At 37.7% G+C, this 27,183-nt stretch overlaps 1 long non-coding RNA gene across 1 annotated transcript in view; it reads right to left on the reverse strand.

The window, feature by feature from the left end:
* LOC102164199 overlaps positions 1-13,768 on the reverse strand; it is a 37,696-nt gene extending 23,928 nt beyond the window's left edge. Inside the window, exon 1 of the long non-coding RNA XR_300380.2 lies at positions 12,850-13,768. This is a non-coding gene — a long non-coding RNA (uncharacterized LOC102164199). The remainder of the gene's footprint in view (positions 1-12,849) is intronic.

Consider the following 27,183-nt stretch of genomic DNA (forward strand, 5'->3'; position numbering starts at 1 on the left):
AATCAACCTCTCAACTCAAAGATGATAATTAGCTAGAAAAGATATTAAAATAGTAAAAATACTTCCCTACCAATTAGTAAATAGACTCTGCCTCACACATGTCCCCAGTCACTGCTCTACCCACCCAGAGACCACCCCCCCCCGCACTGTCCAGCATCAAAAAGCTCAGACCTAACACAAGCTCAACCAGGAACCGCCAGGACCCAACTCCAGAGCTGCAGCCAGTGTGCATACCACCCCACACCACTTGTTATAGGTTGAATTGAGATCCCCCCAAAATGATATGCTGAAGCCCTCACCCCCAGGACCTCAAAGTGTGGTCTAATTTGAAAAAAGGGTCTTTCCAGAAATAAACAGGTTACAATGAGGTCATAATGGCAGCCCCTAATCCAATAAGACTGGTGTCTTCATAAAAAAGAGGAAATTTGGACATTGAAACAGATACACAGGGAGAACGCATGTGAAGATGAAAGCAGAGATGGATATGATGCATCTACAGGTCAAGGAATTCCAAAGACTGCCAAGAAATTCCCAGAATATAGGAGGGAGGCACAGCCCTCAGAAGGAACCAACACCACTGAAACCTTGATCAGACTTTGAGCCTCCAGAATTTTGAGACAATAAGTTCATGTTGTTTAAGCCACTGAGTCTGTGGTATTTGGTTATGACAGCCATACTAAACTAATACACCACTTCTAATTATACCTTTCCATGAGATGGTATCTACCTCTTGACTTTTCATAAAACGTAAGCACAGTTCCTCAAATCTTGAGAAGATAAAAGCAAATTATTCTGCAGTTGTCTGAGTACCTTCCTATAACTCAACCAGAAGTCCAGAGTGTCTAGGAACTAGAAGGGATTTAAGAATCAATGGTTTAAAAAATGCTGGATAACCATGGCATATCAAAGCTTGGGACAGTTTACAGTTTTCATGTTCCTCAACTGAAGCCAGGCATTACTAACAAGGATTACTTGCAGTCCCAACTGCTCTTTAACCATGATTGACAGTATTTGTGGTACCTAAAAGAGCAAGTCTCCTGGGAAACCCAGAGACCTGGATAAGGTTAATATAGAGAGTCCTATAGAATTGTAAGGAAAAAAAAAAAAAAAACAAGAATGTCTTCTGAAACTCGAGTAGCCTACACATTCTTCATCTTAAAACCTCATGATGTTAATAAAGAACACATGTAGTAGAGATATCAGGATATCATGAACTGATCTACTATGCCAGTACTTGAATTTCCTCTCATTTTATAGGCAAAGAAAAGAGGCCCAGAGATGTATCGACCTTCAAGGATGGGACTGAAACTAGATGCTCATCAGATCTTCCACCAAACCCCTCAATTATTATTAAATACTAATCATATGCTAAGGATACAAAGAGCAGTGAGGCAGGGTAAGGAGTAGGGATATGAACTCCCCAAGAGTTAAAGTAGAGTTAGTATGGTAACTAGCAATAGGTAAGTCAAAAGCACACAAAGCAAAGGAGATGCCCTTTGAGCTGGACTTTTGAAAATAAGTCAGTGTTATGCAGATGGCCAACAATATCGCCAATTATTAGAGAAATGCAAATCAAAACCACAATGAGGTATCACTTCATACCAGTTAGAATGACCATCAACAAAAAGTCTGCAAATAATAAATACTGGAGAGAGGGTTGAGAAAAAGGAGCCCTCCTACACTGTTGGTGGGAATGTAAGCTGGTGCAACCACTATGGAGAACAGTATGGGGGTTCCTTAAAAAACTAAAATTAGAACTACCATACTATCCAGCAATCCCACTCCCAGGCATATATTCAGACAAAACTATAGTTCAGAAAAAATACATGCACTATTCACAATAGCTAAAACATGGAATCAACCTAAGTGTCCATTGACAGATGAACTGAGCAGGAGATGTGGTATAGAAAAGAAACTCACGGACTTGCAGAACAGACTCGTGGTTGCCAAGGGGAAGGGGAAGGGGGAAGGAGTGGGATGGACTGGGAGTCTAGGGTTAAGAGATGCAAACTATTGCATTTGAAGTGGATAAGCAATAAGATCCTGCTATACCAATCCTGAGAAACAAAAACCAAGCAGGAGGCATCACTCTCCCAGACTTCAAGAAATACTACAAAGCCACAGTCATCAAAACAGTGTGGTACTGGTACCAAAACAGACAGACAGACCAATGGAACAGAATAGAGAATCCGGAAATAAACCCTGACACCTATGGTCAATTAATCTTTGACAAGGGAGGCAAGAACATCAAATGGGAAAAAGAAAGTCTATTCAGCAAGCATTGCTGGGAAACCTGGACAGCTGCATGCAAAGCAATGAAACTAGAACACACCTTCACACCACGAGCAAAAATAAACTCAAAATAGCTGAAAGACTTAAATATATGACAGGACATCATCAAACTCCTAGAAGAAAACATAGGCAAAACACTCTCTGACATCAACATCATGAATATTTTCTCAGGTCAGTCTCCCAAAGCAATAGAAATTAGAGCAAAAATAAACCCATGGGACCTCATCAAACTGAAAAGCTTTTGCACAGCAAAGGAAACCAAAAAGAAAACAAAAAGACAACTTTCAGAATGGGAGAAAATACTATCAAATGATGCAACTGACAAGGGCTTAAGCTCTAGAGTATACAAGCAACTTATACAACCCAACAGCAAAAAAGCCAATCAAGCAATGGAAAAATGGGCAAAAGACCTGAATAGACTGTTCTCCGAAGAAGATATACAGATGGCCAGGAAACACGTGAAAAAATGCTCAACATCCCTGATTATTAGAGAAATGCAAATCAAAACTACCATGAGATACCACCTCACACCAGTCAGAATGGCCATCATTAAGAAGTCCACAAATAACAAGTGCTGGAGGGGCTGTGGAGAAAAGGGAACCCTCCTGCACTGTTGGTGGGAATGTAAACTGGTACAGCCACTATGGAGAACAGTTTGGAGATACCTTAGAAATCTATACATAGAACTTCCATATGACCCCGCAATCCCACTCTTGGGCATCTATCCAGACAAAACTCTACTTAAAAGAGACACATGCACCCGGCATGTTCATTGCAGCACTATTCACAATAGCCAGGACATGGAAACAATCCAAATGTCCATCAACAGATGATTGGATTCGGAAGAGGTGGTATATATTCACAATGGAATACTACTCAGCCATAAAAAAGAATGACATCATGCCATTTGCAGCAACATGGATGGAACTAGAGAATCTCATACTGAGTGAAATGAGCCAGAAAGACAATGACAAATACCATATGATATCACTTATAACTGGAATCTAATATCCAGCACAAATGAACATCTCCTCAGAAAAGAAAATCATGGACTTGGAGAAGAGACTTGTGGCTGCCTGATGGGAGGGGGAGGGAGTGGGAGGGATCGGGAGCTTGGGCTTATCAGACACAATTTAGAATAGATTTACAAGGAGATCCTGCTGAGTGGCATTGAGAACTTTGTCTAGATACTCATGTTGCAACAGAAGAAAGGGTGGGGGAAAAATGTAATTGTAATGTATACATGTAAGGATAACTGGATCCCCTTGCTGTACAGTGGAAAAATTTTAAAAAATAAAAAAAAATTAAAAAAAAGATCCTGCTATACAGCACAGGGAACTGTATCTACTCACTTGTGATGGAACATGATGGAGGATAATGTCAGAAAAAGAATATATATATGCCTAGGTCAATTTGCTGTACAGTAGAAATTGACAGAACATGGTAAATCAACTATATGGCAAAAATCATAAAATAAATAAGATGTGATATATATATATATATGCAATGAAATATTACTCAACCATAAAAAGGGTGAAATAATGCCATTTGCAGTAACATGGACCTAGAGATTATCACATTAAGTGAAGTGAGTCAGAGAAGAACAAATATCATATAATATCTCTTATATGTGGAATCTTAAAAAATGATACAAATGAACTTATTTACAAAGCAGAAACAGACTCACAGACATAAAAAACAAACTTCTGCTTACTAAAGAGGGGAGGAGAAAGATAAATTAGTTTGGGATTAACCGATATACACTGCTATATATAAAATAAACAATGAGGATATATATACATGAAAATGAAGCACTTTGCTATACACCTGAAACTAACACAACATTGTAAATCAATTATACTTCAATTTATACGAAAAGAAGAAAAGGGAGTTCCTGTCGTGGTAATGAACCCAACTAGATTGGTTTTGTTTGGGGTTGTTTTTTTATTTTGTATTTTTAGAGCCAAAAGTTCCCAGGCTAGGGGTCAAATCGGAGCTGTAGCTGCTGGCCTACACCACAGCCACAGCAATGCAAGATCCAAGCCATGTCTGCCACCTACACCATAGCTCATGGCAACTCCAGATCCTTAACCCCCTGAGCAAGGCCAGGGATTGAAACTGCATCCTCATGGGTGCTATTCAGATTTGTTTCCACTGAGCCACAACAGGAGCTCCCCATGAACCCAACTAGTATCCATGATGGCTCAGATCCCATGTTGCTGTGGTGGTGTCATAGGCTGGCAGGTATAGTTCTGATTCAACCCCTAGCCTAGGAACTTCCATATGCTGCAAGTGCGGCCCGAAAAAGAAAAAAAGAAAACGAGTCAGTATTTACCAAGCCAATGCAGAGGCCAGGAAGGTATATCAAGAAAGGCTTTTCTAATTGGAACAGTAGAAGAAAAATGACAAAGCACAGAGTGGGAGGTCCCTAGTGGGAAATGTGTGGAGGAGGACAGGCTGGGCTTGGATGTCCGAATTTTGGGGCTTTATTTTACAGGCAATTTAGAACTGAAGGGTTTATATGGGATATGGTCACTTGCTTCAGAAAAACTGCTTAGTGATAATGTTCAAAATAAACTAGAGCTTGAGATAAGCTGAACACAGGAAGACATTTAATAGTTACTTAAGACTTCAGGAAATATAAGAGTAGAAAATGATGAGTCATTTCCAAAGGGGACCTAGCAAATCATGGTGGCCAACTGAACAAAAGGGAAGGAAAGTGAGGCCAAAGATGATCCTAAAGTTCTCCAGTCAGGAAAAAAGAAAAAAAAAAAAAAAAAAAAGACACAGTGGTGATGTTATCAACTAAAAAAATAAATCCTGGGAAAGGTAGCCGTTCAAGGAACTTTTGGACTGCCTTTCAAAGCTTTTTTTCTAACACTAACAGGATCATAAAGTTTGTGGAATTGGCATAAAACTTTGTGATAAAAACTCTATCCATCAATTTAAGGTAAAGAAAAGATACTTTGGTGTGTTTTCTTTTTAATATTATAAAGTTTGTCTTTTTTTTTTTTTTTTTTTTTTTGCCACGGCATGCAGCAGTTTGATGTGGGATCTCAGTTCACAGACCAGCGATTGAACCCACAGTGGTTAAAGTGCTGAATCCTAACCACAAGACCACCAGGGAATTCCCCAAGAAAAGACATTTTTATTTAAGTTTTCAGCGTTGACAATACATGCATATCAAATATTGCCCCAGGAGAAATCTCTATTTAACCTAATTGTAACAGGGATAATTATTTTAACTTTGAAAAACAATTCTCTAATGGAGAAACACCAAATAATTCTCTTGTAAGTAACATTTTAAAAAGTGTCAATAAATCAAAGACAAATAATTGATTTTAGTGATTGGAGATTTGTACATTAACACAAAGCAGTACAATGTAACTCCAAACTAGATGTATGCTTCGGTGTGGATAGCTATTCATTCAGTTAATGGAGAACCCAAGAGGAGATTCAGATAGCTAAAGGTTGAGCCCCATTTTCAAAGAACCTCCACTCTTATTTATCATGAGTTTGAACAAAATTCAGAACATGCATGGGTGAACAAAATTCAGAACATGCATGGGTCAATGTCCAACAGCACTTGTAAAAGTATATCAAGAGCTTTGTAAAACCCATCATCAATATAGCCTTGGAAGTTACTCACAGAAGTAGCCTCAAGTCTTCTCATTTTATACACTATCCTTAAGCCACCTCTCCCATTCCCATGTAATTCTTGTCTGATGGTTCCAAATACAGTCCTCTCTCCTGGGCTCCAGATTTTTCACCTGGGTACCATGCCTCTCAGCTCAAACTCAACACAACTAAAACTGAAATCAAGTCTTTTGTCTCCCCAAATAAGCTGGCACTTCCTTCTGTATTGTCTATCCTGACTAATGGCCATCTACCTAGCCTTCCTAAGTCTGGAGCTTTAGAGTCATCCAGAATGACTCATGTAAGTACCTCAGTCAGTGCCCACAACCATTTTCTAAGTCTTCTCTCTCCCCTTCCAACCACACAGCTACCTGCCATGTTTTAGGATCCCATGGTTCTTGCATAGAAAATTGCAATATCCTTTATCACCTTACCTCAAATATCTACATTTCCAATAAAGTGATCCTGTGGAGTATAAATCTCAAAAGCACCACTGTATTCTTTGAATAAGTATGTGTCAATAGCTTCTCCTCCTCTTCAGGATGAATTCAATTCAATTAATGTGGTAAACAAAATAATGACCCTCTAAAGATGTCCTAATCCTAATTGCAGAACTTGGGATGCAGCCTTGAGCCATGGAATGCAGGCATATCTCAGAAGCTGAAAAAGGTCAGGTGTGAATTCTCCCCTGCCTTCAGAAGGAACACAGTCCTTCCAAAATCTTCATTTCAGTCTCTTAAGACCCACTGTGGACATCTGACTGTTGGTTAATAAATTTGTGTTGCTTCAAGCCACTAATTCTGTGGTAATTTGTTACAAAATAATAGGAAATGAACACTCCTTTGTATGGCATGGGAAACCATTCACAAACTGGGCCCTACCCACAGTTGGTACCAGGCCGCTCCATACACACTCAGCAGAGCTAAAATTGAAGTAAAATCTTTTTTCATCTCAAATCTTCTGGTACATCCTTCCTTATTTTCTATCTCAGTTAATGGAATCACTATCTGTGGATATATCTTCCAAAGTTCCTATCTTCAGCCAAATCAAGTATTTATTATTTCATGCTTCTATGCATCTGTCCATGGAGGTTTTTTTACCTTCTCCACTGGTCATTTCATGAGTCCACTAAAGGTGCATCTGCTTTGAGAAAGATTCCTGGTCATTTAGATAGACTCACATGGCCCCATGCTCCCTGTCCTTCTACTTTCCTACCCTGAACTTAGCTTTGTACCCGTCACAATCTACCATGTTGGCTGCTTTGTCAGAACCTTCCACTAGAAGACCATCAGCTACTTGAAAATACTGTTAATTTACCCCTGCATCCACAGTGCCTAACACGGTGTCTAATTTGTAAAGGCAAATTGAATACTACAATTTTGATGGTGAGAGTAAAAATAGAACAGTATACCAAAGGTAAGGCAAGGTTAGAAGAAGGGGATTCTAGAATGATGAAAAAAATCTTAATTTATTGTCAATAAATGGCAAAGGAGCCACTGGAGACAGAGGGATTAAATGTGCAAATGAATAAAGGGAGAGAAATTTATTTTACTAGCCTGAAAACAGTCCAACTAAATGAGCTCATTGACAAAAAATGAAGGGACTATCTTTGAAAAGGAGGAAAGATTTTTTTTTCTCCAAGAAGAAAATGCATAAAATTAATACATAGATATTAATTTGTTAAAAGATTAATGTACAGATGGAAAAAGGAAAAATGTATCCTTTTACAAGGTTAGAGACTTAATTTTTTTCTCTTTTTTTTTTTTTGGCTGTGCCTGCAGCATTTGAAAGTTCCAAGACCAGGAATCCTACCCGAGCCATCATGCAGTGACAATGCCAGATCCTTAACCTGCTGAGCCACACAGGAACCCTCTATTTTAAGACATTATGTTTATGTAGTTCTCCCATGTTATCTTTCTCCAAAATTTCTCAGGATAATTTTAACAATAGCTACTAGCTCTTGGGAATTTTTTTAGGGGATCAGATTTTTTCCAAGTCAGGAAAGGGTCTGAATAGTCCCAGGTACTTCTTTCCACAAAAGAAAAATACCAAGTTTTTTTTTTCCTTTTTTTTGAACGAATTCATGTTCTGCTAACAGAGCCCATAACAAATCCCTGTTAGGCCAGTCAAAACCAGAGTCTCTGCATCTTGATCTCTAGGCCATAGTGCCTCAGCTACTTTCCCTTACATGTATTTTTCACAAAGCAAAATCCACCCAAGTTTACTAGAAAATGCCATCCCTACTGAAGTTAGTGGTGTTGAGATAACAAGCAATATGCTGCAGAAATGAAAGAATATTGAGAAACTTTTACAGAGATACCACCTCAAAGAACACCAGTGGGAGGGTGCACCCCTGACCCTGACCCTGCACTCGCCACCCCACTTGTAGAGTCAACCCTCAGAGACTGACAGATTTTGAGGGCAAGATGGCCTTATAGAAAAACATGCTCCTCGGAGTTCCCTTAGTGACGCAGTGGTTAACGAATCTGACTAGGAACCATGAGGTTGCGGGTTCGATCCCTGCCCTTGCTCAGTGGGTTACCTATCCGGCGTTGCCGTGAGCTGTGGTGTAGTTCGCAGACGCAGCTCGGATCCTGTTGCTGTGGCTCTGGCGTAGGCTGGCAGCTACAGCTCCAATTGGACCCCTAGCCTGGGAACCTCCATATGCTGCAGGAGCGGCCCAAGAAATGGCAAAAAGACAAAAAAAAAAAAAAAAAGAAAAAAAAAAGAAAAAGAAAAACATGCTCCAAGCAGGCAACACAGCTCACCTGGCAAGAAACACACTCTGAAAGCTCACACAGACATGTTCCTTGTGTCTGTATTTCAAAGATAGCTATTCTTCTCCCTCACAACCAACCTAGTGGAATCTGCTGCTCAATCAGCAGCTTTAGGTTCACTTGTTTAGTTTTTCCCTGTTGCTTTCTCCAAAAGTAGTTATCAAGGTTTGCTTTTTTCTCAAAAAGATCAGATTCTTATTTAAAAAAAAAAAATTTAGCGGTCAGGCTTCAGGTAAAGGACTAGGAAATTGAGACTCTTCATCAGTTTTTATCTCCCATCAGGCATGGGTACAAGCAAGTTATTCCATCCCTTCAAGCACGAATTTGTTACTACCTCGAGGTTTTTCCCAGTTTCCAGTGCCCTATGCAAGTGGTTGCCACCATACTAGGCATGCCCATCTGTAAGCCTCACCCCACTTCAGGTAGGTTTAATGCCCTTTCTGTGGCTTTAAGAGATTTTTTTCACCTAATTCAACAACCAACCAGGTGAACAAAGACCAATTACATCCCATTCATTATCGCATTCATTTATTCAATATATTTTCAGGAAGGAAGGTACCAGAGACTGAATGTTTGTATCCCCTTAAAATTCATATGCTGGAACCTAATCCCCAATGTGATGATATTTGAAGGTGAGCCCTTTAAGAGGTGATTAGGTCATAAGGGTGGAGCTCTCATGAATGGGATTAGTGCCTTTATAAAAGAGTCCTCAGAGGACCCTTTCCACCATGTGAGGAGATGGCAAAAAGATGAATCTATGAACCAGGAAGCAGGTCCTCACCACATATAAAATATGCCAGCATCTTGATCTTGGACTTCTCAGCCTTCAAAATTGTTAGAAACAAATTTCTATTGTTTACAAGTCACTCAATCTGTCATATTTTTCTTGCAGTCACCAAGGTGAATAAAACAGAAGCAAAAGGTACATGGGAGCCAACACCACTGCTTATACTAGGGTCCCAGTGATCACTTCCAATCAATAAAGATCATATTCTGAGTAGCTACTGTGTTCACAGAATCACAGGGTTGCATTGGACTTATAAAACATGTTACCTACTCCCACCAAGTTTACGCAGCAGTCAGAAAATCAAAAAACATAAACATGAAAGAACAAGAGAAAAAGCTAAGCAAAGAGAAAAAGCTAAGTGAATAGCTTCTTTCAAGGTAGATGAGAGTTAACACAACAGGAAGGGGAACTTCAACGTGGACCAAGTCAGATAAGAGGTAGGGGGTCCAGAAGACCTATCACTTGAGCTGACTGTACTATCTGGTGTGGTGAAGTGTTAGATTGAATTACAGGGGAAGGATACACATGAGCCAGTGCAGAGACGAGAATCTGCAGAGCATTTTGAAATCTACCTATATATTCCCCACATTAATCAAAGAATTTGCAAAAGAAACTACTTCCCTTAAACTAAAAAATAACGAAAACATCTGGGGTTGGGGGTGGATAAGATATGTGAAAAACAAATCATGGAACACTTGGAAAGGAAATGTTATTTTCCCTTTTGAGGAGAGGAAGTTTAACATTACCAGCTCCCATTTCATTCCATTATTGAAAAAAACAGGTGCTTTGGATTTTCCACCTACTATCCTTCTACAAACAATCATAAGAGAACATTCTCCTCAACATGAAAAAGTGCTTTTACTGGTTTGACAATTATATTTTGTGTGGAAAAGGCAATACAAATAAGACACCCTGGTTTCCATTAGTTTGGGCCAATAAGAGACACCAGAGCCAATCAAAGGCACAGAACTCCATGCCTCTGATTATAGAAGGCTCATTTTCATGCTCTTCTAAGGCTTATCATTTCTATGACTATTACACAACCTTTATAATTTACAGAATACAAGTATCCCTGTCAAATTCTAGTGGCTATCAAACTAATGGCAAAATCACAGTTTATTTTCATTAATGTGAGTTAGATTTATACTCCCAATATTTTGAAATAGTTTGGAAAAAGCAAATCAAGCATCACCATCACAACAAAGAAAAAGGGCAAACAGGATTCATAAAATTAAAAAAATGAAGCCCCATTACCAGTTGAAAAAATGTCCAGCTTGACATCACAGCACTTTATTAGCCCAGTGAGGATCAAAGAGGGAGATAGACAATTGAAGAAAGTCAATGGTTCTAACATTTTGTCAAAACAGAAACTATCTTTCTTTTTAGAGATTATTTTTCTCCACTTTCAGGTCATTTTGGTAACCTTTTATGAATCTCCTAAATTGATCTTTACTAAACAGGAAATAGTGCATGAATACTTCTCCAGGAAGATATTATGTAAGAGCCAAAACACACTGCATTTTGACGATGATTCGTTGGAAAAGAAAATTTATCTTATTCCAGGGCTAGATTCAACATACTGAAAACCAATTTGTACCACTGCAGCAAAGAAAGCTTGGAATTTCTTTCTTCCTTTGTTGAATAGCGCAAGAGCTTGGCAAGACTTGCTAAGTCTTTAAGATAAAAGAATTACACCACTCAGCTGAAAGTGCTTTGTATATAGAAGTCGCTCAAAACAATATTTAATAAAATAACTCATTTTTAACTGCGAAAATTTTAAATTAAAAAGCTAATTAATCAGGTCACCCAGTCTATGCAATGAGGACAGCTTTTTTTTTAGATGGAATTATTCTCTTCCATCATCTCCCTCACCATCCTGCCCTAATTGCAACCAGGTCTGGCAGCAATCATCTTCCACTCAGGAAACAGGAGCAGTGCCTTATTATACAATTCCTTGTTATTGCATTTCCTCTATAAACAAACAGAAAATTTCAAAAAATAGTAGCACTGGGTCTAGATTCTTTGTCACATTTTTCTGCTTGGCAGAAACCTATAAAGAGCAGATGGAGAAATAGCAGAAGTTAAAAACAAAAACAATACACATAATCGTTTCTAGTCATTTCATAAAATTGGAACAATTCTGCATGCAAATATTTAATCTGTCTTGGTAGACACAATGAATACTCAATAGAAAGAATCAAGAAAATGACAGCCCTGACAAAGAAAAAAAACCATGTAGCATCTGATACCAAACATGCCAGATTTTGAACATCTGAAAATTTCTGGACTCCCCAAATACATTTTTGGAAAATGAAACACATTGATTGTTCTTAAAAACACTTAAACTTATATTCCTCCTTGACAAACCTAAAAGATGAAAGTGTGGCTCTTACAGTTCTGAGAATTTCCCAGTTAGCCTAAAAAAAAATATATGCTAAATTTTCATTTTTTTTCCAGTGAGGTACTACTATACTGAGACCATCCCACAAAATTAAATCTTCCCGAAGATTATGAAAAATAATAATTACTTCTTATAATGTTTACCAAGGCTCAAGTCCCCAAATTTAGAAGGTACTATTTAAGAAAACTTCTTAATCAAGAACCAAGCTCATCATCATTATAATATCATTATTATTTAAATGAAGCAAAGATATTTCCAACAGCAGCAGTAACAACAACCAAAAAAAAAGCAACTAATAGGAAGAATGCAAAATTTCCAAATAATGTAATATTTGGGAAAGACATATGTTACTTAACAGAACTAACCACGGTAATAAAACAAATATCAAAAAAGTTAACACAGCTGTTTATTTCAATAAAACTTGTGGAGTTCTTACTGACTGAATGTACTATTGCTTTGATGACAGATTCAATATACACTGCATGGTTTAAGAGTCAAAAACCTATGGTACTGGAAAACTTCAGACTATTCCATAATAGGTAAATCTTCAACTTACTTTTTAACAGATTTTTTAAAAAACTGAAATTTGGAATTTATATGCACACACACACACGCACATACACAATCACAAACACATATTTATTCATACATTGTTAAGAACTGTGACACTCTGAGGTTTTAACCTATTTTCAGGCTAACAAACTAGTCTTCCACTGATTCATGGCCAATGAAAGAAGATCAGAGACTTCTACATCAGAGACAAAGGACATAATTAGAGCACAGCAAGCATGAGCTTCACATTTTCACTGGTTCTCCCTGCTCCCCAAGTCCCACGGGGTAATGTTGAGCATCTCACATAGGTGTTGTACACACAGTGGGGTTTCATCACAGTGAAAGAATACCAAGCTAAAGGAAACCCAATCTTTTATAATAGGCATCAAGCAAATTTGCCCTACCTTTGCTCCAGAAGCAAGTTTTGCCTCTGTTATGCTGGTCAGTAAATAAATTTGTCCCTGCTCCAAAGGAAGACATCAATATCTCTATATTCCAGGGCTGTTCCCTATACAATCATCCTTGAAAGTATTGTCTGCAAGAAAAGATATCCATGATTTTGCTTGCAAGAATGCAGAAATACAAGAGACCCTATGTATGTCTCCCAATACATAGATATTATTTTTTTCTACAAATAGTTTATAAGTCCCATTTTGCCAGCCTGGAGACCCTCCTATCTCTCTAATTATTCTATTTTAATATGACTCCAAGGCCCTACTTCTCTATTGTGGGAGTATATTTGGTCAGGCTCTGCCTTCTTTAATAATTCTGAGAAATCTAGGGGTTTCACCTAGCCAGTGCAAAAGCCAATTATTATTCTCACATCCTTCCTTGATCTGGAACTCAGATTCACCCAGTTAGTGCAGGATACTTTCATGCTCCCCTAGATTCTAGGTGTTCTAGATTACTTTGTGTATTAGTTTTCTCTTGATATCATAACAAATTATCTCAAATTAAGCAATTAAACCAATATCCACTTATTACCTTATAGTTTCAGTAGCTCACAATTCTGGGCACAGAATAACCCAACCTGACTCTCTTATTAGGGTTTCACAGGACCACAAGAAAGGGATTGGCAGGGCTCCATGCTTTTCTGGATGCTCTGGAAAAGAACACGCTCAAGTACACTCAGGATGTTGGCAAAATTCAGCTCCTTCTCATACTTTCCATATGGCCATTCCATCTTCAAGCCAGCAATTATATGCCAAGTCCTTCTCACACATAGAATCACTTTGACATCCTCCTCTCCTCTGTTCTCTGCTATTAAGGGCTCATGTAATCGTACTGGACCCACCAAGACAATCCAGAATAATCTTCCTCTTTCGAAGGCCAGTGGATTAGTAAATTTAACTACCTCTGCAAAGTCTCTTTTGCCATGTAAGGTAACTCACTAATAGTCCTGGGGATTGGGACATAGAATCTTCTTGGAGGCCATAAATCTTTCTATTACTCTCTGCTACACAAAGTGTGGTCTTGAGTCCAATAGCATTAACATCACCCAGGAACTTGTGATAAATGCAAAATCTCAGGATTCACCTCACATCCAGTGAATTAAAACCTACACTTTAACAAGGTCCTCAGAAAATTCACATACAAAATGAAGACTGGCCTTCAGTGTGCAGTGACATCCAGAGGAGCACTGGATGTCTAAAGGTATAGAACATTCTGTCAGATGCTGTTCCTACCACTCAGAAAATTAGAGACAGCCAAAATGTGGGTAGTCAGAAACTGTTACCTCCCTTTTTCCCTGCTAATTACAATTGCTCTAGAATATTCACTTGACAAAACCTAGAGAGATGAAGATTTGCAACTGGAGCTGAGATTCTTATCCTAGTCATTACTACCTGCTGCTGATGATCGAAACTCTGTCAAGGTAGCAAGTTTCCTCAGATTTCAGAAAGAGGCCATTGCTTTCTTGCACTTTATAAATTTTCATTGAAAGTATGTACTGCCAGTTTTCTCAGGGTATGCTCACAGTAAGATGGATTGGTAAGAAAAAAATCTTCACATTCTTTGTTTCATGTTATTGCTCCTCCTTAACCCCCAAGAATCTAGTGGAGATCTCAAGTTGCTAGTCCAGAACAGCCTTTACATTATAATGAGTTTTTCCTTAAGAGCTGATAACTTCTTATGGCTAAGGTTAGTTGGGGCTACTTCCATAGTTCAAAGATATTTTTTAACAATTTTCAATCTAAAAAGGAATATCCTCAGTCCTTATGCAATTTTGCCAAACTGAATCTGAATCCCACAAATTCATGACTCTTTCACTTCATGTAATTTCATATCACTCTCTATTAATGGGAACAAAAACTAAATTGGAGTTTAACGTCAAGGCTCCATTTCACTTTCCATTTGAATAAAAATGGCTTTGTTAATTAATAAAATTATAATGTTCCTCATTCCTTAGCATAAAGTTAGCTAGAAGTTGCATTTAAATTAAGGAGTGATGGAAAATAAATTAAGAAGTATGTCCTCATCATGGCAAAATAAGAGTGTTCTACTGTCTTGCCCCCAAAGAACACAAATTTAGACAACCACCCATGGACAAGAGAGCCTATGTTTAAGTCCAGGAGTTGAATGGAGAAGTTCTAGCACACCAATGGAGATAACAAAAATCTAAGATTGGAAGTACTGAAGAGCATAAGAGGAACAGTTTCACCTGACCTGTATCACCCCTACTACTAAATATGGCAAAGAGAGACTTTCTTGGCCATATTTCTCCCATGGGAGAAAGTGAGACTGCCTGAGTGAGCACCCAGCTTTCCCAGTTTGCAAAACATTGTCAGAGAGACTAACTTCTTTCTCACCCCATCCAGAACCCTGAGTTGTGAACAACAGGACTAGTGGACAGAAAGTAGCTGGGAGAACAGCAGCCAGGAATGGAATGTCTTAAAAGTAGGTGGATCCAAAGATGGGATTAAGATGGCAGAATAGAAGGACTGGAGCTCAACATCTCTCCTAAAAAACAACAAAATTCACAACTAAAGACTGAGCACTCTTCACCCAAATGGACCAGAAACCTTAAAAAAGATACACTACTCCAGAAGAAAAAGAGGAGGCCACATCAAGAGGTAGGAGAGATGATTTCGCGATATAAACAACTCCATACCTCCTGGGTGGGAAGCTCCACAGAATAGAAACTAACTGGTTCACAGAGACTCACCTACAGGAGTGAGAATTCTGAGCCACAATTCAAACTCTCACTGTGTGAGGATCTGGCACAGGGAGAAAGAGCCCCAGAGCATCTGGCATTGAAGGCCAGTGGGGCTTGTGCACAGGAGCTCCACAGGACTGGGTGAAATGGAGACCCCATTCTTAAAGGGCACACACAGACTTTCGCATGCCCTGAGTCCCAGGGCAAAGCAACGACTCCAAGGGAATCTGGGTCAAACCTGACTTCAGGTATTGGAGGACATCCTGGGAAAACAGGGGTGAACATGGCTTGTTGTGAAGGAAGGACATTGAAAGCAAAGCTCTCGGGAATATTCAGCAGCAGTGACTTTCTCTGGAGGTGGCCATTTTGGGAAAATATGGCCCCACCAGTCAGCCAGCTGCTGAGAAGCCCCAGGGCAAAGAACAACCAAAGTGGGATCATAGCCCCGCCCCTCAGTAAACAGGCTACCTAAAGAACCCCCAGGCACACAGCTGCCTCTAATCCCATCCAGAGACTAAGCCCCACCCGTCAGAGGGATTAGAATATGCTCCATGTACCAGGGGGCAGGCATCAGCCCCTCTAATCAGGAAGCCTACAGCAATCCCCCATACTGACTTCAGCCACAGGGGGGGGAAGACACCAGAAGAAAGAGAGGCTACAACTCTATTATCTGTAAAAAGGTCACCACACCAAAAACCTATAAAAATGAAAAGACAGAGAACTATAACTCAGATGAGGGAGAAAGGAAAAACCCCAGAAAAACAGCTAAGTGATCAGGAGATTCTCAGCCTCTAGGAAAAAGATTTTAGACTGTTGATGCTGAAGATGATGCAAGACATTGGAAATAAACTGGAGGCAAAGATGGATAACTTACAGGAAACACTGAGCTAAGAGATACAAGATATAAAACTTAAACAAGAAGAGATATAAAATACAATAACTGAAATAAAAAATTCACTAGAAGCAGCTAACAGCAGAATACAGGAGGCAGAAGAATGAATAAGCGAGGTGGAGGACAGATTAGTGGAAATTACGGATGCAGAACAGAAAAGAGAAAAAAAGATTGAAAACAAATGCAGAGAGTCTCAGAGAACTCTGGGACAACATTATACGCACCAACATCCATATTATAGGGGTGTCAGAAGGAGAAGAGAGAGGGAAGGAGACAGAAAAAATATCCCAAGAGATAATAGATGAAAACTTCCCTAGCATGGGGAAGGAATCACTCACTGAAATCCAGGAAGCACAACGAGTACCATATAAAATAAACCCAAGGAGGAACACCCTGAGACACATACTAATGAAACTGACCAAAATTAAAGACAAAGAGAAAATCTTGAAAGCAGCTAGGGAAAAGAAATAAATAACATACAAGGGAACCCCAATAAGGATATCAGCAGATTTTTCAGCAGAAACTCTGCAGGCCAGAAGGGAGTGGAATGATATACTTAAGGTGATGAAATGAAAAAACCTCCAACCAAGATTACTTTACCCAGCAAGGCTCTCGTTCAGATTTGAAGGAGAAATCAAAACCTTCACAGATAAGCAAACCTGAGAGAATTCAGCACCACTAAACCAGCCTTACATCAAATACTAAAGGAACTTCTCTAGGCAGAAAAGAATAAGAGAAGAAGGAAAGAAAAAAGAGCAACAAAAACAAATCCAAAGCAACTAATAAAATTGCAATAAGAACATGTATATCAATAATTACCTTAAATGTGAATGGACTAAACGCCCCAACCAAAAGACATAGACTGGCTGAATGGATACAAAAACAAGACCCGTATATATGCTGTCTTCAAGGGACCCACTTCACTTCTAGGGACACATACAAACTGAACCTGAGAGGATGGAAGAAAATATTTCATGCAAACGGGGATCAAAAGAAAGCTGGAGTAGCAATACTCATATCAGACAAAATAGACCTTAAAATGAAGAATATTTTAAGAGACAAGGAAGGTCATTATGTAATGATCAAAGGCTCAATCCAAGAAGATAATATAAAAATTATAAATATCTACGCACCAAACACATGTTCACCACAATATATAAGGCAACTGCTAACAACCTTAAAAGGAGAAATTGACAATAACACAATCATAGTGGGGGACTTTAACACCCCACTTACACCAAAGGACAGATCGTCCAGAGAGAAAATCAATAAGGAAACACAAGCCCTGAATGAAGCATTAAACCAGATGGACTTAATAGATATTTATAGACATTTCATCCAAAAGAAACAGAATACACATTCTTCTCAAGTGCACATGGAACATTCTCTAAGATTGATCACATCCTGGGCTACAAATCCAACCTTGGTAACTTTAAGAAAATTGAAATCATATCAAGCATCTTTTCCAACTACAATGCTATATGACTGGAAATCAACAACAAGGAAAAAACTGCAAAAAAAAAACAAACACGTGGAGACTAAACAACAAGCTACTATACAACCAATGGATCACTGAAGAAATCAAAGAAGAAATTAAAAAATACCTGGCAGCAAGTGACAATGAAGATACGACACTCCAAAACATATGGGATGCAGCAAAAGCTGATCTAAGAGGAGAGTTTATGGCGTAACAAGCCTAACTCAGGAAACAAGAAAAAGCTCAAATAAATAAGCTAACTTTACATCTAAAGTAGCTTGAGAGAGACGAACAGATAAGACCTAAAGTTAGTACAAGGAAAGAAATCATAAAGATCAGAGCAGAAATCAATGAAATAGAAACAAAAAAAACCATAGAAAAGATCAATGAAATGAAAAGCTGGAGCTTTGAAAAGATCAACAAAATTGATAAACTCCTAGACAGACTTATCAAGCAAAAAAGAGAGAGGACTCAAATCAATAAATTAGAAATTAAAAAGGAGAAGTAACAATAGACATCACAGAAACACAAAGGATCATAAGAGACTACTAGATGCCAATAAAATGGAAAACCTAGAAGAAATGGACAAATTCTTAGAAAAGTACAATCTTCCAAGACTAAACCAAGATGAAATAGAAAAGATGAATGGACCCATCACAAGAATTGAAATTGAAACTGTGATTAAAAACTTCCAACAAACAAAAGTCCAGGACCAGATGGCTTCACAGGAAAATTCTATCAAACACTTAGAGAAGAGCTAACACCAATCCTTCTGAAACTATTTCAAAAAATTGCAGAAGAAGGGATACTCCCAAACTCATTCTACGAGGCCACCATCACCCTGGTACCAAAACCAGACAAAGATACCACAAAAAATGAAAACTACAGGCCAATTTCACTGATGAACATTGATGCAAAAATCCTCAACAAAATACTAGCAAACTGCATCTAATAATACATTACAAGGATTGTACATCATGGTCAAGTGGGATTTATCCCAGGGATGCAAGGGTTCTTCAATATCCGCAAATCCATCAGTGTGATACACCACATTAACAAACTGAAGAATAAAAACCATATTATCTTCTCTATAGACACAGGAAAAGCCTTTGACAAAATCCAACACCCATTTTTGATGAAACCCCTTCATAGCGTGGGCATAGAGGGAACCTACCTCAGCATGATAAAGGCCATATGCGACAAACCCACAGCAAACATCATTCTCAATGGTTAAAAGCTGAAGGAATTCCCTCTGAGATCAGGAACAAGAGAAGGATGTCTGCCCTCACCACTATTCTTCAACATAGTTCTGAAAGTCCTAGCCACAGCAATCAGAGAAGCAAAAGAAATAAAAGGAATCCAGATTGGAAAGGAAGAAGTAAAACTATCACTATTTGCAGATGACATGATACTATACCTAGAGAACCCTAAAGACTTGACCAGAAAACTGTTAGAGCTCATCCACGAATTTGGCAAAGTCACAGGATACAAAATCAGTACACAGAAATCGACGGCATTTCTATATACTAACAATGAAAGAGCAGAAAAGGAAATTAGGGAAGCAATCCCATTTACCATCATATCCAAAAGAATAAAATACTTAGGAGTAAACCTACCTAAAGAGACAAAAGACCTGTACTCTGAAAACTATAAGACACTGATGAAAGAAATCAAAGAGGACACAAATAGATGGAAAGATATACCATGCTCATAGATTGGAAGAGTTAATATTATCAAAATGACTATACTACCCAAGGCAATCTTCAATGATTCAATGCAATCCCTATCAAATTACCAAGGACATTTTTCACAGAACTCAAACAAAATATTTTAAAGTTTGTTTGGAAGCACAAAAGAACAGAATAGTCAAATACATCCTGAAAAAGAAAAATGGAGCTGTAGGAATCAGGCTCCCGGACTTCAGACTATATTACAAAGCAACAGTCATCAAAACCACATGGTACTGGGACAAAGACAGAAGTATATATCAGTGGAACAGGATAGAAAGCCAGAATTAAACCCACGCACCTACAGCCAACTCATCTATGACAAAGGAGGCAAGAATATACAATGGAGAAAAGACAGCCCCTTCAATAAGTGGTGCTGAGAAAACTGGACAGCCACATGGAAAAGAATGAAATTAGAACACTCCCTAACACCATACACAAAAAGAAACTCAAAATGGATTAAAGACCTACATATAAGGCCAGACACTATCAAACTCCTAGAGGAAAACATAGGCCAAACACTCTCTGACATAAACGACTGCAACATCTTCTCAGATCCACCTATCAGAGTATTGACAGCAAAAACAAAAATAAACAAATGGGACCTAATTAAACTTCAATGTTTCTGCACAGCAAAGGAAATCCTAAACAACACAAAAAGATAACCCACAGAATGAGAGAAAATCTTTGCAAGTGAATTGACTGACAAGGGATTAATCTCCAAAATTTATAAACACCTTCTGCAACTCCATACCAAAAAAACAAACAAGCCTATCAAAAAATGGGCAGAAGATATAAACAGACAGTTCTCCAAAGAAGACATCCAGATGGCCAAGAAACACATGAAAAGATGTTCAACATCAATCATTATTAGAGAAATGCAAATCAAAACCACTCTGAGGTACCATCTTACACCAGCCAGAATGGCCCATCATCAAAAAATCTACAAACAAGAAGCGCTGAAGAGGGTATGGAGAAAAAGGAACCCTATGACACTGTTGGTGGGATTGTAAATTGGTGCAACCACTGTGGAAAGCAGTATGGAGATGCCTCAGAAAACTACAAATAGAACTACCATTTGATCTAGCAATCCCACTCCTGGGCATCTCTCCAGAGAACACCATGACTCGCAAAGACACATGTACTCCAATGTTCATTGCAGCACAATTTTCAACAGCCAAGACATGGAAACAACCTAAATGTCCATAGACAGAGGAGTGGGTCCAGAAGATGTGGTACATATACACAATGGAATATCACTCAGCCATTAAAAAGAACGAAATACCAGCATTTTTTGCAACATGGATGGACCTAGAAATTATCATGCTAAGTGAAGTCAGCCGTACAATGAGACACCAACATCAAATGCTTTCACTGACATGTGGAATCTGAAAAAAGGACAGACTGAACTTCTTTGCAGAACAGATGCTGACTCACAGACATTGAAAAACTTACGGTCTCCAGAGGAGACAGTTTGTGGGGTGGGGGGATGTGCTTGGGCTTTGGGATGGAAATCCTGTGAAATCAGATTGTTATGATCATTATACAACTACAGATGTGATAAATTCATTTGAGTAATAAAAAAGAAAAATAAATAAATAAATAAATAATCTCATTCTTGAGAAATAACAAAAAAAAAAAAAAGTAGGTGGATCCTACTAAATGTTTCACAGACACCATCAGGAAGCTTACCCACAAATCACTGAGGATACCTTACCTGCAAATTCTCCCATCTAGCTCATGAGCAGCCCCCAATACCCCAAGCACCAAACCCACACAACCCCTACTCCTGTTACCAGAGATCTGTGCACTCTTCCAAGAATGGGAAAAGTAAGGTTTGTCAGATAGCTAGTTAGCATGCACAGAAAGCAGCAACCCTGAAGACAGGGAAGAAAACACACAAACTGGAATATATAGGATCACCCAAGAGAAAGCAAAAGGGAGGCTGTCAGCATCTGGCCTAGCTTTTCAAGATCAAGAGATGGTATACAAGCTTAATAATTCTGCCACAAAATGGAACAACAACAAAAAAATGACCAGCAGATGTATTCATAGAAAAAGTCTGGAGTTCCTGTTGTGGCTCAGTGGTTAATGAACCCGAATAGCATCCATGAGGATGTGGGTTCGATCCCTGGTCTCACTCAGTGGGTTAAGGATTTGGTGTTGCCATAAGCTGTGGTGTAGGTTGCAAACATGGCTCATATCATGCATTGCTGTGGCTGTGGCATAGGCTGGTAGCTACACCTTTGTTTGGACCCCTAGCCTGGGGACCTCCATATGCTGTGGGTGCAGCCCTAAGACAAAAAGAAAAAAAAAGAAAAAGTCTGAGAAAGCTTCAGAACCCCTAAGAGGGCTAATAGAACATACTTCCCTCTTGAAGCCAGTCATTAAAGACTGGAGGAGATTACTAGTTCATCAAATGTTAAAGCAGCAAAACAAGACTCAAACAACATGAAAAATCAAGAAAACATTACCGCTAAAGAAACATTATAATTTTCAAGTAGCCTCAATTTTCCCAGTAAAGATTGCAATAGTTGATTTAAGGAAGCTTAAAGTGCTAGAAGGAAACATAGAAAGACAATTCCAAAAAATATCAAGAAAACAAATGACACAAACAAATTGAAAATTTAATGGAGAGATAAAAAGCATAAAAAGAACTAAATAGAAATTCTAAAGCTAAAGAATACAGTGAATTAAATGAAAAATACAATAGCGAGTATTAGTATCTCAACCTAGATCAAGCAGAAGAAAGTACCTTTTAAGTAGAAAACAGATCCTTTGAAATTATTCATTCATAGGAGAATAAGGATTAAAGACTCACTGGATTAGGAAGATGTGGTATATATATACAATGGACTACTACTAATCCATAAAAAAGAACAAAATAATGCCATTTGCAGCAACATGGATGGAACTAGAGACTCTCATACTGAGTGAAGTAAATCAGAAAGAGAAAGACAAATACCATATGATATCACTTATATCTGCTATCTAATACACAGCACAAATGAACCTTTCCACACAAAAGAAAATCATGGACTTGGAGAATAGATTTGTGGTTGCCTTGGGGGAGGGAGGGAGTGGGATGGATTGGGAGTTTGAGGTTAATGGATGCCAACTATTGCTTTTGGAATGGATTAACAATGAGATCCTGCTATGTAGCACTAAGAACTACATCTAGTTACTTATGACAGAGCATGATAATGGGAGAAAAAAGTATGTATACATGTATGTGTAACTGGGTCCCCATGCTGTACAGTGGAAAAAAATTGTTTTGGGGAAACAACAATAAAGAAAAAACTCTCTTTCCACCTCCACTGCCAAGAAGAAAAACAAATAATCAAAATGAGTGAAGAAATAATGTGTGAACTATGGAATACCATTAAAAAAGATAATCTATATGTTATTGAGGTCCTAGAGAGAGAAGTGAGGGAGAAGGGGCAGAAAGCTTATTTTAAAATAATGTCTAAGAAATTCCCAACTCTGAAGAGAGATTCTAAGTTCAGAAGCCAATGGGTCAAATTTTCAAATAAAACAAGTATCTCCACAACACACTATAATAAAATTAAAAGCAAAGAGAGAACTTTAAAGGCAGCAAGAGAAAAAAAATTCCCCACATACAAGAGAACCATAATAAGCTTATCAGTGAATTTCTCAGTAGAAAGTTTCAGGCCAGGAGAGAGTAGGATGATATATTTAAAGTGCTGAAAGAAAGAAAGAAACCTGCCTATAAAGAGTATTTCACCCAGCAAAGCTGTCCTTCAGAAATTAAAGACAGATAAAGACTTTCCCAAACAAACAAAAGCTGAGGGAGTTCATCACCATTTTATATGCCTTATAAGAAATGATAAAAAGGATTTCTTCTAGTTGAAAGAACACAAATTAGTAACATGAAAATATAAAACACAATGGTAAAAATATAGAGTCAAATTAAGATTACTAATGTGTTATGGTGGTGTGTTAACCACTTGACCCTAGAATATAGGTTAAAAGACAAAAGTATTTTTAAAAACTATACTATATAATAATGCTAGTCAATGCAAAATTTTAAAAGGTAAAGCATGACATCAAACGTAAGTCTGAGAGAAGTCAAGGATAGAGTTTTCATATGCAATTGATGTTAACATGTCATCAGTGCAATACAGACTGCTATTATCTAAAGATGTTTTAGATATAACCACATATCAAACACCTACAGTATATACACAAAAGGCCAAGAGAAGGGGATCAAAGCATACAGCTATAAAATATTATCAATTCATGAAGGAAGATAATAAGAGAGGAAGAAAGGAAGAAGGTATCTACAGCCAGAAAACAACTGTTAAGATGTCATTAGAACATCCTGACCTATAAATAATTACTTTAAATGTATTTGGATTAAATTCTCTAATCAAAAGGCTTAGAATGAATGGATGAATAAAAAACCAAGAGCTACCTATATGCTGCCTATAAAAGGCTCACCTCAGCTTTAAAGACACTCACTCCAGGTTTGAGGGGATGGGAAAAGATATTTTGTGTAAATAGAACTAAAAGAGAATGGGGATAGCTGTACTTTTATCAGACAAAATACACTTTAAATCATAAACTGTAACAAGAGACAAAGAATATCATTATTTTATGATAAAGAGATTAATTTATCAAGAGGATATAACAATTGTAAATACATATTCTCTCAACCCTGGAGCATCTAAATAGATTAAGCAAATAATAACTGGTTTGAAGGGAGAAATAGACAACAATATAATAATGGTAGGAACTTTAATATCTTACTTCCAACAATGGATAAATCATCCAGTCAGAAAATCAATTAAGAAACTGTGGACATGAAAAACACTACAGGCCAAGTGAAACTACCAGATATGTACAGCACATTTTATCCAACAGCAGCAAATAAACATTTTCCTCTATCACACCTTCTCCAGAATAGACTATATGTTAGATAAAAAATATGTCTTAGCAAATTTAAGAAGATAGAAATCTTCAATTTCAGACCACAATGGTATCAAACTAGAAATCAATAACAAGAAGAAAACTGGAAAACTCACAAGAAAGTGAAAATTAAACACAATCCTGAAAAACCTTCATTTTCCAAAAGAAATTAAAAGGGTAACAGAAAATATCAAACAAAAGTGAAAACACAAGAGACTAAAACTCATGGGGTACCATAAAAACAGTTCTAAGAGGGAAGTTTAGAGTGATAAACACCTCAATTAAGAAAAAATATTTCAAATAAACAATTTAACTTCACACCTCAATTATTAGTAAAAGAATAAGCAAAGCCCAAAATTAGCAGAAGGAAGGAAATAACAAAGACCATAACAGAAATAAATAAAATAGAGACCAGAAAAACAATAGAAAAGATCAATAAAACTAAGAGTTGAGTTTTTAAAAAAGAAAAAAACAAACTTTTATCAAGAGTAAGAAAAAAAGAGGAGTAAGTAAATAAAATCACTAATGAAAGTTGAGACATTACAACTGATAACCACAGAAATACCAAAAAAAAAATTTATTTACAAGTACTATGGGGCTTTGCCCTGGTGGTGCAGCAGGTTAAGGATCCAGTGTTGTCACCGCAGTGTCTCAGGGTGCTTCCATGAAGGGGGTTCAGCCCCTGGCCCAGGAACTTCCACATGCTATGGGCACAGCCAAAAAATAAAATCTGTTTTAAATGTTTAGAGTACTATAAAAAATTATGTCAACAAATTCAATACCCTAGGGGAAGAAAAAAAGAGGTTGTGTTCCTAGAAACATACAACCTACCAAGACTGAATCATGAATAAACAGAAATTAATAGACCAATAATGAATAAGGAGTTTGAATCAGTAATCAAAAACCTGCCAACAAAGGAAATTCCAGGACCAGATTGTTTCGCTTATGAATTCTACCAAATATTTAAGGAATAAATAATGTCAGTTCTTCTAGAACTCTTCCAAAAAAAGAAAGAAAGAAAACCTCATTTTAATGTTAACCTCATTTTAAGAGGGTAGCATTACCCTGATACTAAAGCCAGTCAAGGACACTATAAGAAATGGAAAAAAAAAAAAAAGCAGACTCATAGAAAACAAACTAGTGGTTCCCAGTGGAGGCAATGGGGCAATGTATGGATGGGACAGTGAAAGTACAAAGTATTGGATGTAAGATAGCCTCAAAGAAGTATTGTACAACACAGGGAATGTAGTCAATATTTTGTAATAACTGTAAATTAAAGGAAAGCTTTTAAAATTGTATAAAAAACTAAAAATTACAAATTAGGAGTTCCCATCATTGCGCAGTGGTTAACAAACCCAACTAGTGGACATGGGTTCAACCCCTGGCCTCACTCAGTGTGTTAAGAATCCGGTGTTGCCATGAGCTGTGGTGTAGGTCGCAGACACAGCTCAGATCACACATAGGCCAGCAGCTACTGCTCCAATTCAACCCCCAGCCTGGGAAGCTCCATATGTCATGGATGTGGCCCTAAAAAAAGCCAAAAAAATTTTACAAATTAAAAAAAAAGACACTTTAGGAAGAATGCTTACTCTAAGGCTTACTGCTCTAATTTTTAAAAAGAAGAAAGAAAAAATGAAAACTACAGGAACATATCCCTGATGAATATAAATGGAAAAATTCTGACTGACTTCACTCAGTATAAGAGTGAAGGGGTTAATAGATGCAGACTATTGCCTTTGGAATGGATAAGTAATGAGATCCTGCTGTGTAGCACTGGGAATTATGTCTGGTCATTTATGATGGAGCATGATAATGTGAGAAAAAAGAATATATACATGTATGTGTAACTGGGTCACCATGCTGTACAGTAGAAAATTGACAGAACGCTGTAAACCAGCTATAATGGAAAAAAGCAAAAATCATTATTAAAAAATAAAAGAACTAATGTCACTCTTCAAAAAAATAAAATTATCCTATTAATAAAAGCATCAATAAAACAGTAAAATACTTAGGAATAAATGGAACCAAGGACCTGAAAGATCTATACACTGAAAACTGTAAGACAGTAATGCAAGAAATCAAAGAGGACACAAATAATAGAAAGATATCCCATGCTATGGATCAGAGAATTAAAACTGTTAAAATGTCCATACCAAAACAATTTATAGATTCAGTAAAATCCCTATCAAAATCTTTTTTTTTTTTTTTTGTCTTTTTAGGGCCGCACTAGCAGCATATGGATGTTCCCAGGCTAGGGATCAAATCAAAGCTGTAGCCACCAGCCTATGCCACAGCCATAGTATGCCAGATCTGAGCCACATCTGTGACCTACACCACAGCTCAGAGCAATGCCAGATCCTTAACCCACTGAGCGAGGCTAGGGATTGGACCTGTGTCCTCATGGATGCTAGTCAGATTCATTTCCACTGAGCCATGATGAGAACTCTGCTCTCAAAATTCTACTGACATATTTCACAGAAATTGAAAAAAAAATTCTAAAATTCATATGGAACACTGAAGACCCTGAATGGGCACAAAAATCTTGAGAAATAACAGAAC

Source organism: Sus scrofa, chromosome 1 (genome assembly GCF_000003025.6).
Source record: "Sus scrofa isolate TJ Tabasco breed Duroc chromosome 1, Sscrofa11.1, whole genome shotgun sequence".
Classification (NCBI taxonomy): domain Eukaryota; kingdom Metazoa; phylum Chordata; class Mammalia; order Artiodactyla; family Suidae; genus Sus; species Sus scrofa.